We start from the raw sequence: 16,326 nt of genomic DNA, 5'->3' as shown, positions 1-16,326 counted from the left end.
CTGCTCCCAGTGTTCCCGTATCTTGCTTCCTGTATCCTGTATCCTGTTCTTACGTTTGTTTCTGTGCCTAAACACATGGTTGGAGTTGTGTTGCCTCATCTGCCACGTCCATGGTCAGCTGTCACGATTGAGCTTATCTGCCACGTCTGGTGTCATCTACCACATCTGAGGCCATCTGCCACGTCAGGTGTCATCTGCTACACCAAAGCATCTGCCTGCATAGCCCTACAGGTACTCCTGCACTGTGACTGTTGTTGACTATTATTTGGCCAGCTGCTTCTCTGCCAGGTCAGAGCGGTCTAGTGGGTCTACATACCCCACAGCCGTGACAGTACGGTCAGTCCATGGAACCCGCTGGTCAATTCAAGACCATGACAGCTTCGCAAGCAATGCAGGCAGACATGCGAGACCTCCGGTCACGGCAGGACCAAATCCTACAGGCGGTGAACGCCGTCTCAGATCGTCTGGATGCTCAATCTGCAGTCTTCACGGCACCTGGTCCTGCTGTTCCTCCTGCTACTCCTCCTGTCAGTACTGATCCCAGACTCTCCCTGTCACTACCCCCCCCCCCCCCGGCTACGATGGGGACGCGAGGACCTACGGCGGATTTTTAAATCAATGCCAGATCCACTTCAGACTGCATGCATTATTCATCTACCCTGGATGCTCTCATTCTTCTGTCCACCAGATTGACATGAGGATGCAGGAATGGGTCCAAGAGGTTCGCCGGGACTCCGCAGGCTGGCTCCTACATTCCAGAAATCCCTGCTGCCCTCATCAGTTGTTCCGCCAGAGGAACCCATGCAGATGAACCAACTCAAGTTGTCAGTCCAGGAGAAACAACGCAGACACACTTCGGGACTCTGTCTGTATTGCGGCCTCTGAGGTCATTTTGTGCGTCTGTGTCCCCAGAAGCCAGGAAACTCCAGCGCCTAGGATTGGTTGGAAAGAAAACGCTAGGTGGAATGACGCTAAATACTAAATCCTCTACCAAATTGTCCATTCCTGTGACCATAGTGTCCGGCGAGAGAACGCACCATGTCTCTGCCTACCTAGATCCGCAGCAAACTTTACCAACAGGACCTAGTTGATTGTCTTCAGTTGCCCACGGTCCCTCTGGAGAGGCCCCTGGCTGTTGCCTCAGTGAATGGACTTCCTCTGCCCAATCCTATCGTGTCTGAGACAAAGCCACTGAGATTCCAAGTTGGAGCCCTCCAGATGGAACAGATTGCATTCCTTGTCCTGCCTGAAGCCATCAATCCTGTTTTTCTTGGTCTGCCTTGGCTCCGGTTGCATGCCCCAGTCCTTGACTGGAATTCCAGAGAAGTTCTCCAATGGGGCCCCAAGTGTCTCCATCGCTGCCTGTCACAGATCCGTCCTGTCCAGCCTCCTCTGCCCCAGTCATTATGTACAGTTTGCATATGTCTTCAGCAAGAAGGAGTCTGAGGTACTTCCTCCTAACCGGTCTTACGACTGTCCAATTGAACTGGTCCCAGACACCTCACCTCCCAGTGGATGGGTATATCCTCTCTCCTTGCCAGAGATCCAGGCCATGTCAGCCTATGTCAAGGAGAATCATGACAGGGGGTTCAGACGAAAGTCCTCCTCCCCGGCCGGAGCCGGGTTCTTCTTCGTTAAAAAAAGGATGGATCTCTTCGACCCTGCATCGACTACCGTGTTCTCAACCAGATCACGGTCAAGAATGAGTATCCATTGCCGCTGATCCCTGAGTTATTTGACTGCATACTAGCAGCCAAAATTTTCTATAAGCTGGACTTGTGTGGGGCTTACAACTTGGTCCGAAACCGTCGGGAAAGGGCATTCAACACTCGAGACGGGCACTACAAATATCTGGTGATGCCCTTCGGTCTGTGTAATGCCCCCGCGGTCTTCCAGGAATTTGTGAACGATATATTTCGGGATCTCCTCTATGTCTTTGTGGTGGTTTATATCTTGATCTTCTCCCCAGACCCGATGACACATCGGAGGCATGTCCATCAAGTTCGGTTGCGATCAAGGGAGAATCCCCTGTATGCCAAGCTGGAGAAATGCATTTTTGAGAGTTCTCTGTCCTTCCTGGGCTACATCGTCTCTGATCAAGGCCTCAAGATGGACCTGAGAAGGTGAATTCTGTCTTGAAATGGCCAGGTCCCCGGGGCCTGCGGGCCATACAGAAATTTCTGGGATTCACTAACTTCTACCGGCAGTTTATTCCAAATTTCTCGTCGCTGACCGCTCCCATCTCTACCCTTACCGCAGAGGCGTAGCTAGGTTCTCCAGCACCCAGGGCAAAGATTCAGTTTGGCGCCCCCCCAACCTCTTTCCCGACATCTTCTTCCCCCTCGCCATGTTTGTTTTCTCTACAAATCGACGTGTCATTTCTTTTCCACATTTCTTTTTATGTAACGCGAGCATAAAAACATTTGTACATTTTACAAGCACCATAATTCTATACACAACACCAGAACCAAGCGCAGTACATAAATACAACACCAGCACAAATACAGCTCAATTTAGTGCAACCCCTGCCGTATAGGTGTGTACGGCGTAAAACTACAGCTCCCAGCATGGCCCGAACAATGATAAGGATATGCTGGGAGATGCTGTTTCACAAAAAATAAATCATATCATAGTCATACCACCCATCATCCCGCTGCAGATCATACAGTGACTACAGTGCTGATTAGAGGCAAAATAAACATTTACATTAAGTGACTCACCAGTGACGTCTCAGATTCTAGTTATTTTTCTCCATCCGGTCCAGACCTCTATGATGACTTCTCCCGGTCACAGCCCATTTCTGCAGTTTGCCGCTCAGATGTCTTCAGCTTCTCACTTTTCCAACATTTCTGCACCTATAAATAAAGATAAAGTTCTCATTATACCACACACTACGCCCCTAAATATAATAGCGCCATACACTGCACCTCTAATTATAATAGCACCATACACGGTGTCCCACACACACACTGTGCCCCCTGTAGATAGTGCCTGCCATAGAGCCCCCTGTAGATAGTGCCCCCATATAGCCCACCCCTGTATATAGTGTCCCACAAATAACTCCCCCTATAGTTCTCTACAGATAGCCCACCCCTGTATATAAACCCCTGTAGATATAGCCCAGCCCTGTATATAGTGCTCCACGTATAGCCCAACCCTGCATATAGCCCCCTGTAGATATAGCCCACCCCTGTATATAGTGCTTTACAGATAGCCCACCCCTGTATATAGCGCCCCTGTAGATATAGCCCACCCCTGTATATAGCCCCCCTGTAGATATAGCCTACCCCTGTATATAGTGCTCCACATATAGTCCACCCCTGTATATAGTGCTCCACATATAGTCCACCCCTGTATATAGTGTTTCACAGATAGCCCACTCCTGTATATAGCCCCCCTGTACATATAGTCCACCCCTGTATATAGTGCTCAACTAGATAGTCCACCCCTGTGTATATAGTGCTCCACAGATAGCCCACCCCTGTATATACTATATACAGGGGTGGGCTATCTGTGGAGCACTATATACAGGGGTGGACTATATGTACAGGGGGCTATATAGAGGGGTGTGCTTTCTGTGGAGCAATATAGGGGGAGCTATTTGTAGGATACTATATACAAGGGGGGGCTATATGTACAGGGGGACTATATACAGGGGTGGGCTATATCTACAGGGGTGGGCTATATCTACAGGGGGACTAGATCTACAGGGGGATTATATACAGGGGTGGGCTATCTACAGGGGGACTATATACAGGGGTGGGCTATCTTCAGGGGGACTATATCTACAGGGGGACTAAATCTACAGGGGGACTAAATCTACAGGGGGACTATATCTACAGGGGGGCTATATCTACAGGGGGCTATATATACAGGGGGGCTATATCTACAGGTGGGCTATATCTACAGGGGTGGGCTATATACAGGGGTGGGCTATATACAGGGGTGGGCTTTATACAGGGGGCTATATACAGGGGGGCTATATCTACAGGGGTGGGCTATATCTACAGGGGTGGGCTATATCTACAGGGGTGGGCTATATCTACAGGGTTGGGCTATATCTATAGGGGTGGGCTATATCTACAGGGGTGGGCTATATCTACAGGGGTGGGCTATATCTACAGGGGTGGGCTATATCTACAGGGGGCTATATACTATATAGCCCCCCCTGTATATGGTGCTCCATAGATAGCCCACCCCAGTATATAGTCCCCCCCGTAGATAAAGCCCCCCGCGTGTAGATAAAGCCCCCCCCATGGATAAAGCCCCCCCATGTAGATAAAGTCCCCCCTCCGTAGATAAAGCCCCCCGCGTGTAGATAAACTCCCCCCGTAGATAAAGCCCCCCCGTGTAGATAAAGTCCCCCCTCCGTAGATAAAGCCCCCCCCCTCCGTGTAGACAAAGTCCCCCTTGTAGATAAAGTCCTCCCTGTAGATACAGCCACACACTTTTCTTACAATTTGAAAAAAATAAAAAATAAATTTAAACTCACCTTAATCCCGCTCCCACGCCGTCCGGCAGCCATGGAGACCTGCTCTCTTCTGCGCAGGTCTCCTGGGGGTTGAACGCAGCGTCTATGAAAGGCGCTGATTGGCTGGGCAGAATGACTTTCCCTGTTACTCAACGCCTTTCATCGACGGAAGCTTCACTGGTACAAAAGGTACCAGTTGCTTCACTCGTGGAAAGGCTCTGAATGGCCGGGCATGGAACGTGCCCGGTCATTCATTGCTTCTAATTATACCTGTGTCCTATAGACACAGGTACAATTATAGTGCAGGAGGAGGTGGCGCTGGTGCCCCCCTCTAAGCTGCGCCCGGGGCACATGCCCCGCCTGCCCCCCCTAGCTACGCCCCTCCTTACCAAGAAGGGTGTGAACGCCAAAGTGTGGACTCCAGAGGCAAAATCAACATTTAACAGTGCCTTCACTTCAGCCTCGATCCTCCATCATCCAGATGTATCCCGATAGTTCTCTTTGGAGGTGGACGCTTCCTCTGGTGCACTTCTGTTTCAAAGAAGCTCAAAGGAAAAGGCAGTAGTGTGTGACTATTACTCGAGACTTTTTTCTTCCGCAGAGCACAATTACTCCTTTCTGGATCGGGAGTTACTGACCATCAAGCTGGCACTGCAGGAATGGAGATATCTGCTAGAGGGCACAATTCATCCCATCATGATATACATCGACCACAAGAATCTCACCTATCTCTAGTCGGCTCAATGGCTAAATCCCCTGTCAAACCAGGAGGTCGCTGTTCTTTGCCCACTTCTAGTTTGTGCTCCACTTTCGTCCTGCTGACAAGAATGTGATGGCCCACAATGTATCATAGACCCGTCCTGTATTAATTCCGCTAACCCCCTGCAAGTTAGAGACATTCCTCCTGGTAAGACTTTTTTTAATCTGGCAGACAAGAAGAGACTACTTCGCTGAGGACACAGCTCCAAACTGACAGGACACAAAACTTGATAGTTCATCATTTTTGGTGGCCCATGCTGCCCAAAGATATTCTGGACTATGTCTTCTCCTGCACTGTCTGTGCTTCTAATAAGGTTACCCATTCCAGACCTGCCAGTCTGCTCCAACCTCTTCCTGTGCCCAATGCTCCCTGGCAGCATATTTGTAATGACGGGGTAGGAAGACAGACAGGTGAGCCCTAATATACCCGCAACCCAGTCACTGCCTACTTGCACGGCCCATCCTAGGCGACGGCGTACAACTGGGCGACGGTCCCTACGTTCGATAAGTGCACGACAGACCAACAGACAAGGGTACACAGAAGCTAAAGGAAATGGGGCAGTTGCCCACGGCAATGCCGTGAGCAACAAGAGTAGTGAACGAGCCGAGTCAAACCAGGAGTGTACGAGGTACCAAACGCAGAGCAGGAGAGTAGTCAGTAAAGCCAGGGTCAAATGGAAGCAGAGGACAATAGTAAAAGCAGGAGCAGCAGAGCCAGGAAACAAACAGAATCACAGGCAAAGGAGGAGCAGGAAATGAGGGTATAAATAGACAGAGGGCGGGAGCTAGCTCCGTCTGGCCAGGCTGTGATAGGTTCTCCCACTCCTCAGCCTCCCAGCCTGAGTGGTAGCAGATTGAGTCACTCTAACAGATCTAGGCACAGATGCAGGCTGATTAACCATGGGCGTCGACAAAGAAGCTGTGGCAGGCAAATCCATTACAATATTGCAATGGACTTTGTTACAGATCTTCCCCCCACAGCTGGATGCAATACTGTCTGGGTGGTGGTGGACCTGTTCTCTAAGATGGCACACTTGATCCCACTAGCCGTCCTGCCCTCTGCTCCTCGTCTGGCGAACCTCTTCATTTTACACCTACATGGCTTGCCTCTTCATGTCGTTGAAGAAAGGAGGATGATCACAGCACCGGAAAGAATATTTCATGTAATATAATGGGTGCAAGCCTTTACAGGAACCTGATCCAAAGTTCCACAAATGGAAACAACAATTTTCAAGGAACAAGGCAGCACATCCAAAAATAGGAATTTTATTTACCCACAAATGCGACGTTTCAGTCCATCCGGACCTTTCTCAAGCATGGACCTTTCTTCATGTCGTGTCTGATCGGGGGGTCCAGTTCACCTAGAAATTCTGGAGAGCTCTCTGTATACTCCTCGATGTGAAATTGGACTTTTCCTCGGCCTACCATCCTCAGTCTAAAGGTCAAGTTCAGAGGATTAACCAGATTTTGAAGAATTATCTTTGTCACTTTATTTCCGTGCAGCATGACTACTAGGTTAAGCTTCTTCCATGGGCTGAATTCTCCTATAACAACCACACAAGTGATGCCACTACTTCCACGCCATTCTACATCATCTACGGCTAACATCCACGAGTTCCTCTTCCTGCTACATCTCAGTTACCCGCAGCTGACTCTGCGATGGGGACTTTCTACACGTTTGCCAGCAGACTAGATCCTCTATCCTACTGGCAGTCGATCGCATGAAGCGAAAGGCTGATACACGAAGAAGAGAGCGCCTCAGTTTCTCCCTGGAACCGAAAAAAACCCTGTCTCCTATATGCTTCGGCTGCCTCCTACCCTCAGAATCCCTAACTAATTTTTTGTGTCCCTCCTGTGGTTCTGAACTGCTACAGTAAAGCTCCTTGGTCTGCAATTTCCCCCAGCAGTTCTTCTGACGTATTTGAGGTGTAGGAAATTCTGGATTACAAAAGGGTAGCAGGAAGGATATTCTATCTGGTAGACTGCAGAGGGTTTGGTCCTGAGGAGAGGTGGAGAACTTCAATGCTGCAGGAAGTTGCCAAAAGAGCTGCCCCCCAAAACAGTAATGATAAATGTGATCAGATTGTAGGCACAAACAAATGGAAAGTGGATCATGATTTAACATGGCCATGTGCATACACATGGATGAAGGTAAGAGACCATGAAAACCGGCACAAATAAACACATACCCATGTTGGAACTCCTGCACAGGGAATGACGCCAGACCAGAAGCGCGTTTCAGCTGATGCCTTCATCCGGGAACTGGCTGTTCCTGGCTGTTATTACATTTCAGACGTTTGTAAGCATAAAGTCTGAAGTATCCATCAAGGGTTCTCCTTTCCCCCAGCTTGCATGCAAAAAAGACAATCCAAACTTCCACCGTTGTGTATCTCACTAGTTCTTGTAGTTCCACACAGTAGTATTACAGCTTGCTGTATAGATACTTGTGATAGATGGTCTAAATCTCCAACAGGGGAGAAAAAAAGAGACTTTATGCTTACAACCGTCTGAGCGGTAAAATCTATCAATTTATTTCTGTTTTTGTGGTGTTGAGGATTTCACCTTTTTTTTTTTTACCTGCTCCGGTTGTTTCTCTCTTTTATGAGAATTTCCAGTGAGTAGCGAGCTGAGTTTTCTATATCCAATTGTTTATTTCCATTCATGCTTGTGGACATGGTTTTTTTCCCCATATGCTTAACCTGTATTACATCATTTAACTTTTAGTCTTGACAGCTTGTCTGTCATTGCTAGCTGGAATTTGTTCCAAACATATTCCATCACTTTTTGTATTTGTACACACATCTTTTTGCATAAGGTCTCATTGCAATATTTTTATCGTTTGCATATATATAACCAGTGAATAATTTGTCATTTTGCACATATCTCCTTGACTTCATTATATACTCCTGACACAGGCTGACGCCTTCATATGCATTGTACGCAGGACCGACCATAGTGGTGCTCGAGCTGTGTGAGCGCACAGTGCGCTGCACCCTCCCAGCATGTAGGGGGCGCCACTGGGCTCTGCCTCTACACACACACAGAGTAAATAAGAGCCGAGGAACAAGAGAAGAGGAGTAAGCTCAGCCCATGATCCGTCCTGCAAGAAACCTGTCATCCCGTCAGCAAGGAGAGATCGTGAGCATCTATGTGTGTCTCTGTGTGTATATGTGGGTGTATACAGTATGTGTCTCTGTGTGTATACAGTATGTGTCTCTGTGTTTGTATGTGCATACGTTACAGTGTGTGTGTGTGTGTGTGTGTGTGTGTGTGTGTGTGTGTGTCTGTCTCTATGTCTCTGCATGTGTTCATGCCTCTTTGTAAAAGTGTGTGTTCAATATTAAAGTAGAACAGATAAAACAAAGATGTCTGTGCTCCCCCTTATATACCCTGCTGCCCCTATATACCCTGCTGCCCCCTATAAACCCTGCTACCCCATTTACACCGCTGCCCCTATATATACCCTGCTGCCCCTATATACCCTGCTGCCCCCTATATACCCTACTGCCCCTTATATACCCTGCTGCCCCTTATATACCCTGCTGCCCCTTATATACTCTGATGCCCCTTACATACTCTGCTGATCTTAAATATATATGCGTGTGTGTGTGTGTGTGTGTGTGTGTGTGTGTGTTTATATGTGTCTGTGGGTATAGTTATCATCTACGACATTATCTGTACTCAGAGAGTTATCACTGTGTTATCTGTGGTGTTACATAGGACTGCAGGTAACGCTACTACATTATCTGTTCTCAGAGAGTTATCACTGTGTGTTATCTGTGGTGTTACATAGGACTGCAGATAACATCCACTACATTATCTGTACTCAGAGAGATATCCCTGTGTTATCTGTGGTTTTACATAGGACTGCAGATAACATCCACTACATAATCTGTACTCAGAGAGTTATTAGTGTGTTATCTGTGGTGTTACATAGGACTGCAGGTAACGTCTACTACATTATCTGTACTCAGTTATTACTGTGTGTTATCTGTGGTGTTACATAGGACTGCATGTGAAATCTACTACATTATCTGTTTGTGAATGTGTCTTTGTGCTTGTATATATGTGCCTTTTATGTATTTGTATATGTTCCTGTGTGTGTGCATGTATGTGTCTGTACGTCTATATATTTACCTGTATGTATGTATGTATAATGTGTGTATGTATATTTACCTGTATGTCTAAATATCTGTCTTTATGTATGTACAGTATATATGTTACAGTATGTGCATGTCTATATATGTGGTTCATTTTTGGTTTGTGTAGGTGGCGGCAATAGAGAGTCCCGCACAGGGCGCCATCCAACCTAAGGCCGGCCCTCATTTTTAATCGTTTTTGTATACATGTCTTTAATAAAGTCCAAACCTTTTTTCATTATATCAGGATTATTGTGTAATTATTGACCCTCTCCAGTTGTAGGTTTTCTCTCTATGTCTTTTTGGGTCAATGCACCAAATTAATTTTCTCAAATGCCCCAGAAATCACGTATATTTATGAATTATTTCACACTTACAACCGATTTTGGTTGGTTATATACCTCTGTGGCATTTGTGTCTTCCTGAATGTACAGATAGGCTTTGTAAATTAGGTGCATTTTTTTCTACCTCAAACACTGCACAGCCTATCCGACCTGGAACCTGCAGCACATTCCATATGGAAAACCTCACGTTGTGGTGCGGTTTTCAGGCCGTAATTTCCGCTGCGGAAAGCAGTCTAGAAAAAAAATACAAAACCATACATACTTACACTGGCCGTTGGCCTAGTGACGCGTCCCTTTTTTGCCGTCTGGTCCGGCCTCACTGGCTGATGCTGCAGCCCATGTGACCACTGCAGCGGTCACATGGGATGATACGTCATCCCAGGAGGCCGGACTGGAGGAAGAAGCAGGGAGTTCTGGGTAAGTATTATTATTTTTTGCAATTGAACATGATGGACGTGTCTTTTTTCAACCGTACTATGTAACTATAATTTTTGCGGCGGAATCACTGCGATTCCGCCACAAGGGTCACAACACTTGGCTGTCTGTTGCAGGTCTTGCAAACCCGCAACAGAAAGGCAACGAAAACACAGCATAAATTGAGATGCTGCCGTTTTAAATTCCCCACCACAGGTCAATTTATGAAGTTTTCGCTGCATTTTTTTCCACAGCGTGGACATGAGATGTTCTAAATCTCATCCACTTTGCTGCTACTGTAAATGCTGCGGAAGTTCCGCATAGAATTCTGTCGTGGCATTTACGCTACATGGGAACCCAGCCTTAGCTGTCTAAATTAAAGACAGTATTAGTAAATCTGCTCCACTGTGCCTGTAGAGCAGAAGTGTAGTGCAGCCATATCCATGTCCATGGCAGTTATACCCCATAGCTTCTCTGTACAGACTCCTATGAGCTATGTTTAGCTGCTCGGCCGGTGTCTTCAGTTCAGAGCAGTGTGGCTTTTAGCTGGTTTATGTGGGATACTGGGAGGTGGATAGGTAGCCTGCTGTGTGCATTTCTTCTTGTATACTACTCTTGTCAGTGTGGGACCGATGTCTGGCTTCAGGATACGTCAGGCAACAAATGAAGCTGCTCAGTAGTCCTGCTGTGACGGCTCAGGACAAGTAATAAATATATAGCAAGCACTAGCTGCGGTCGCAAATAGCGACTACAGCTGAAATTCTAGTATTTGTAACATTTAGATTGCGACCATTTTAGTTGCTTTCTTGAGTCCTGTTTTGATCCGTGTTTGGCATCATTATCTTGCTGAAAAATCAAACTACAGTTAATTTTCAGCCTTATGGCAGAGGCAGACACATTTTGGGCTAAAATCTCCTGGTATTTAGAGGCATTCTGTACCACCAACGGCAGGTGGTCTCACTTACCCCAGCAGTCGCCAGCCTCGTTGTTCTCTGCACCGGCGTCTCCCTGCTCTGGGATGCTGGTGCACTCTGCTCTCTCCACTTCTCTGTGCCCATAGGGTGCGCGTGCTGGCCTTTTAAGAATAGGGGAATATTGACCCCAACCTATCCCAGCACACCCTGGACTTTAAAAGGAACTCTGCCTCCTTCCTCATTGCCTAATCAATATTGTGTCATACCCAGTGTTTGTGTAAAGGATCTGCCAGACACAGCTTCTGTGTCGACGCCCGTGGGTAATCAGTCTGCACCTGCTCCTAAGTCTGAGAGAGTGACACGATCTTCTACCAGTCAGGCTGGGAGGCTGAGGAGTGGGAGAGCCTATCACAGCCTTGCCAGACGGAGCTAGCTCCCGCCCTCTGTCTATTTATACCTGCATTTCCTGCTCCTCCTTTGCCTGTGATTCTTTTCTGTTTCCTGGCTCTGCTGCTCCTGCTATGATTGTTGACCGACGTTGCTTCATATTTGACCCTGGCTTTACTGACTACGCTCCTGCTCTGCGATTTGTACCTCGTGCACTCCTGGTTTGACTCGGCTCGTTCACTACTCTTGTTGCTCACTGTGTTGCCATGGGCAACTGCCCCATTTCCCTTAGCTTCTGTGTACCCTTGTCTGTTTGTCTGTCGTGCACTTATTGAGCGTAGGGACCGTCGCCCAGTTGTACGCCGTCGCCTAGGACGGGCCGTTGCAAGTAGGCAGGGACTGAGTGGCGGGTAGATTAGGGCTCACCTGTCTGCCTCCCTACCCCGTCATTACATAATCACAGGCCCATATACCTTTTCTACCCTGGTCCCTGACACAACTATGGACCCCCTTGAGACCCTGGCTCAGCAAATGCAGGGCCTCTCCCTACAGGTCCAAGCCCTGGCTCAGAAGGGCAACCAGCATGATGCTACCCTGGTAGTGCCCCCACCTCACCTCTTGAACCCCACCTCAAGTTGCCTGACCGGTTCTCAGGGGACCGGAAGACTTTTTTCTCCTTTCGGGAGAGTTGTAGGCTCTATTTCCGTTTAAACCCCACTCCTCAGGTTCTGAGAGCCAGCGAGTGGGTATAATTATGTCCCGGCTCCAGGACGGGCCCAAAGAATGGGCCTTCTCCTTGGCTCCTGATGCCCCTGAACTTTCCTCTGTTGATCTTTTTTTTCCGCTCTCGGGCTCATTTTTGACGAGACTGACAAGACTGCCTTTGCCGAGAGTCAGCTGGTGACCTTACGTCAGGGTAAGAGACCCGTTGTGGAGTACTGTTCTGACTTTAGGAAGTGGTGTGTAGCTTCTCGGTGGAATGACCCTGCCTTGAGGTGCCAGTTTAGATTGGGTTTGTCGAACACCCTGAAAGACCTGTTAGTTAGCTATCCCTCTTCTGACTCTCTAGATCAGGTTATGGCTTTAGCGGTACGTCTTGACCAACGTCTCAGGGAACGACGACTGGAACGTTTTTGTGCCTTCCCCTCTGACCCCCCCCCCCCATGATGGCTCCCGAGGTTCCGTTGCTTCATTCTTCCACGGAAAACTCGGATGAACCTATGCAACTCGGGGCCTCCGTCTCTCCCCAACAACGTAGAGAGTTCCGCAGGAAGAATGGTCTCTGCTTCTACTGTGGGAATGACAAGCATCAAGTGAACAACTGTCCTAGGTGTAAGAATAAGCAGCCGGAAGAACTTCCGCGCCTAAGTAACCATCGGGGAGGTCATTTGGGCGCACAGGTATTTCCCGTATATATGAAACCTAATAAGATCTTGCTTCCCTTTCAGGTCTCTTTTGGTGGTAGGTCTGCCACCGGCAGTGCCTTCGTGGATTCAGGGTCTTCTGCTAATATTATGTCTGTAGAATTTGCTATGTCTCTAGCTATGCCATTGATTAACTTGCCTAAACCTGTCCCGGTAGTGGGTATCGACTCCACTCCTCTTGCTAATGGTTATTTTACATAGCATACCCCTGTTTTTGAACTCCTTGTTGGCTCCATGCATTTGGAGCAGTGCTCTGTACTGGTGATGCAGGGATTATCGTCCTATTTGGTTTTAGGCTTCCCTGGTTGCAGATGCATAATCCCACGTTTAACTGGAATACAGGGGATCTAACCAAATGGGGTAATGAATGCATGACGTCATGTTTTTCTGTTAATTTTATCTCTCTCCCTGAGGAGGTGAACACTCTACCTGAGTTTATTCAGGACTTCGCTGATGTTTTTTCTAAAAAGGTCTCCGAAGTGTTACCGCCTCATAGAGAATTCGATTGCGCAATCGATTTGGTACCAGGAGCTAAGCTCCCTAAGGGTAGGATACTTAATCTCTCTTGTCCCGAACGTGAAACCATGAGAGACTATATCCCTGGCCAAGGGTTACATTTGCCCCTCTACTTCTCCGGTAGGTGCTGGCTTCTTCTTCGTAGGGAAGAAGGATGGTGGTCTTATGCCGTGCATTGACTACCGAAACGTGAATAATGTAACTGTAAGGAACCAGTATCCCCTTCCTTTGATTCCTGATCTCTTCAATCAGGTTCAGGGGGCCCAATGGTTCTCTAAGTTTGATCTATGGGGGGCTTATAACCTTATCCGCATCAAAGAGGGGGATGAGTGGAAGACTGCGTTTAACACACCCGAAGGTCATTCTGAATACCTCGTCATGCCCTTTGGGTTGTGTAATGCTGCCGCGGTCTTCCAGAATTTCATAAATGAGATTTTAAGAGACTACCTGGGGGTATTTCTTGTAGTGTACCTTGATGACATACTGGTGTTTTCCAAGGACTGTTCCTCCCACATTGAGCATGTCAGGAAGGTGCTCCAGGCCCTTCGGGAAAACAAACTGTTTGCTAAAACCGAAAAATGTGTGTTTGGGGTGCAGGAGATACCATTTTTGGGTCAAATCCTCACTCCTCATGAATTCCGCATGGACCCTGCCAAGGTTCAGGCTGTGGCTGAATTGGTCCAACCTGCCTCCCTGAAGGCGTTACAGTGCTTCCTGGGGTTTGCTAATTATTAGAGGAGATTTATTGCTAACTTCTCGGTCATCGCTAAGCCTCTTACGGATCTTACTCGCAAGGTGCTGACCTCCTCCACTGGCCTACAGAGGCGGTCCAGGCTTTTGAGGTCCTTAAGAAGTGCTTTATCTCGGCCCCTGTGCTGATTCAGCCTAACCAAATGGAGCCATTCATCGTGGAGGTTGACGCCTCCGAGGTGGGAGTGGGTGCTGTCTTGTCCCAGGGTACCAGGTCCCTCACCCATCTCCGTCCCTGTGCCTACTTCTCCAGGAAGTTCTCGCCCACTGAGAGTAACTATGATATTGGCAACCGCGAACTCTTTGAAGAGTGGTGCCAATTCCTGGAGGGGGCTAGGCACCAGGTAACGGTCTTAACCAACCACAAGAATCTGGTTTTCTTAGAATCTGCCCGGAGGCTAAACCCGAGACAAGCTCGATGGGCGTTATTTTTTACTAGATTCAACCTTTTGGTCACCTATAGGGCTGGGTCTAAAAATATTAAGGCTGATGCACTGTCACGTAGCTTCATGGCCAGTCCTCCTTCGGAGGAAGATCCTGCATGTGTTTTGCCTTCAAGTATAATCATTTCCTCTGTTGATTCTGACTTAGTCTCCGAAATTGCGGCTGATCAAGGTTCAGCTCCCGGGAACCTTCCTGAGAACAAGCTGTTTGTTCCCCTGCAATTCCGGCTAAGGGTACTCAGGGAAAATCATGACTCTGCACTATCTGGCCATCCAGGCATCCTGGGTACCAAGCATCTCATTGCCAGAAACTATTGGTGGCCTGTTAAAGACATTAAGGCCTACGTCGCCGCTTGTGAAATTTGTGCTAGGTCCAAGACTCCCAGGTCCCGACCAGCGGGCTTACTATGTTCTTTGCCCATTCCCCAGAGACCTTGGACCCATATCTCCATGGATTTATTCACCGATTTACCTCCATCTCAAGGCAAGTCGGTGGTGTGGGTTGTAGTAGACCGTTTCAGTAAGATGTGCCACTTTGTGCCCCTCAAGAAACTACCCAATGCTAAGACGTTAGCTACCTTGTTTGTTAAACACATCCTGCGTCTCCATGGGGTTCCTGTCAATATTGTTTCTGACAGAGGGGTACAATTTGTTTCATTGTTTTGGAGAGCCTTCTGTAAAAAGTTGGAGATTGATCTGTCCTTCTCTTCGGCCTTCCATCCTGAAACTAATGGCCAAACTGAGAGGACTAATCAGTCTCTAGAACAATATTTAAGGTGTTTTATCTCTGAATGTCAATATGATTGGGTCTCCTTCATTCCCCTCGCCGAATTTTCCCTTAATAACCGGGTCAGTAACTCGTCAGGGGTCCCCCCTTTTTCTGTAATTTTGGGTTTAATCCACGGTTCTCCTCCGTTTCACCTGGTAGTTCCAACAATTCCAACAATCCCGAGGTAGATGTCGTTCATCAGGAACTGTGCACAGTCTGGGCCCAGGTTCAGAAGAACCTAGAGGCGTCCCAGAGCATACAAAAGACTCAGGCAGATAGAAGACGTTCTGCTAATCCCTTGTTTGTGGTCGGGGATCTGGTGTGGCTATCTTCTAAAAATTTGCGCCTTAAAGTCCCGTCCAAAAAATTTGCTCCCCGATATATAGGGCCGTACAAGGTCATTGAAGTCCTTAACCCTGTCTCCTTCCGACTGGAGTTACCCCCGTCTTTTCGAGTACACGACGTGTTTCATGCCTCCCTCCTTAAACGCTGCTCCCCGTCCTTGGCTCCCTCGAGGAAACCTCCGGTCCCTGTTCTCACCCCTCAAGGGGTAGAATTCGAGGTGGCCAAGATTGTGGACAGCAGGATGGTCCAAGGCTCCCTCCAGTACCTGGTCCATTGGAGAGGATACAGGCCTGAGGAGAGGACTTGGGTACCCGCCCGGGATGTTCACGCTGGGGTATTGCTCAGGAGGTTCCATCTTCGCTTCCCCAATAAGCCAGATCCACCTAGAAAGGGTCCAGTGGCCCCTCTTAAACGGGGGGGGGGGGGTACTGTAAAGGATCTGCCAGACACAGCTTCTGTGTCGATGCCCGTGGGTAATCAGTCTGCACCTGCTCCTAAGCCTGAGAGAGTGACATGATTTTCTACCAGTCAGGCTGGGAGGCTGAGGAGTGGGAGAGCCTATCACAGCCTAGCCAGACAGAGCTAGCTCCCGTCCTCTGTCTATTTATACCTGCATTTCCTGCTCCTCCTTTGCCTGTGATTCTTTTCTGT

The sequence above is a fragment of the Rhinoderma darwinii genome, chromosome 4 (genome assembly GCF_050947455.1).
Source record: "Rhinoderma darwinii isolate aRhiDar2 chromosome 4, aRhiDar2.hap1, whole genome shotgun sequence".
Classification (NCBI taxonomy): Eukaryota; Metazoa; Chordata; class Amphibia; order Anura; family Rhinodermatidae; genus Rhinoderma; species Rhinoderma darwinii.
The sequence above is the reverse complement of the archived record's forward strand: the minus strand, read 5'-3'. Positions refer to the sequence as shown.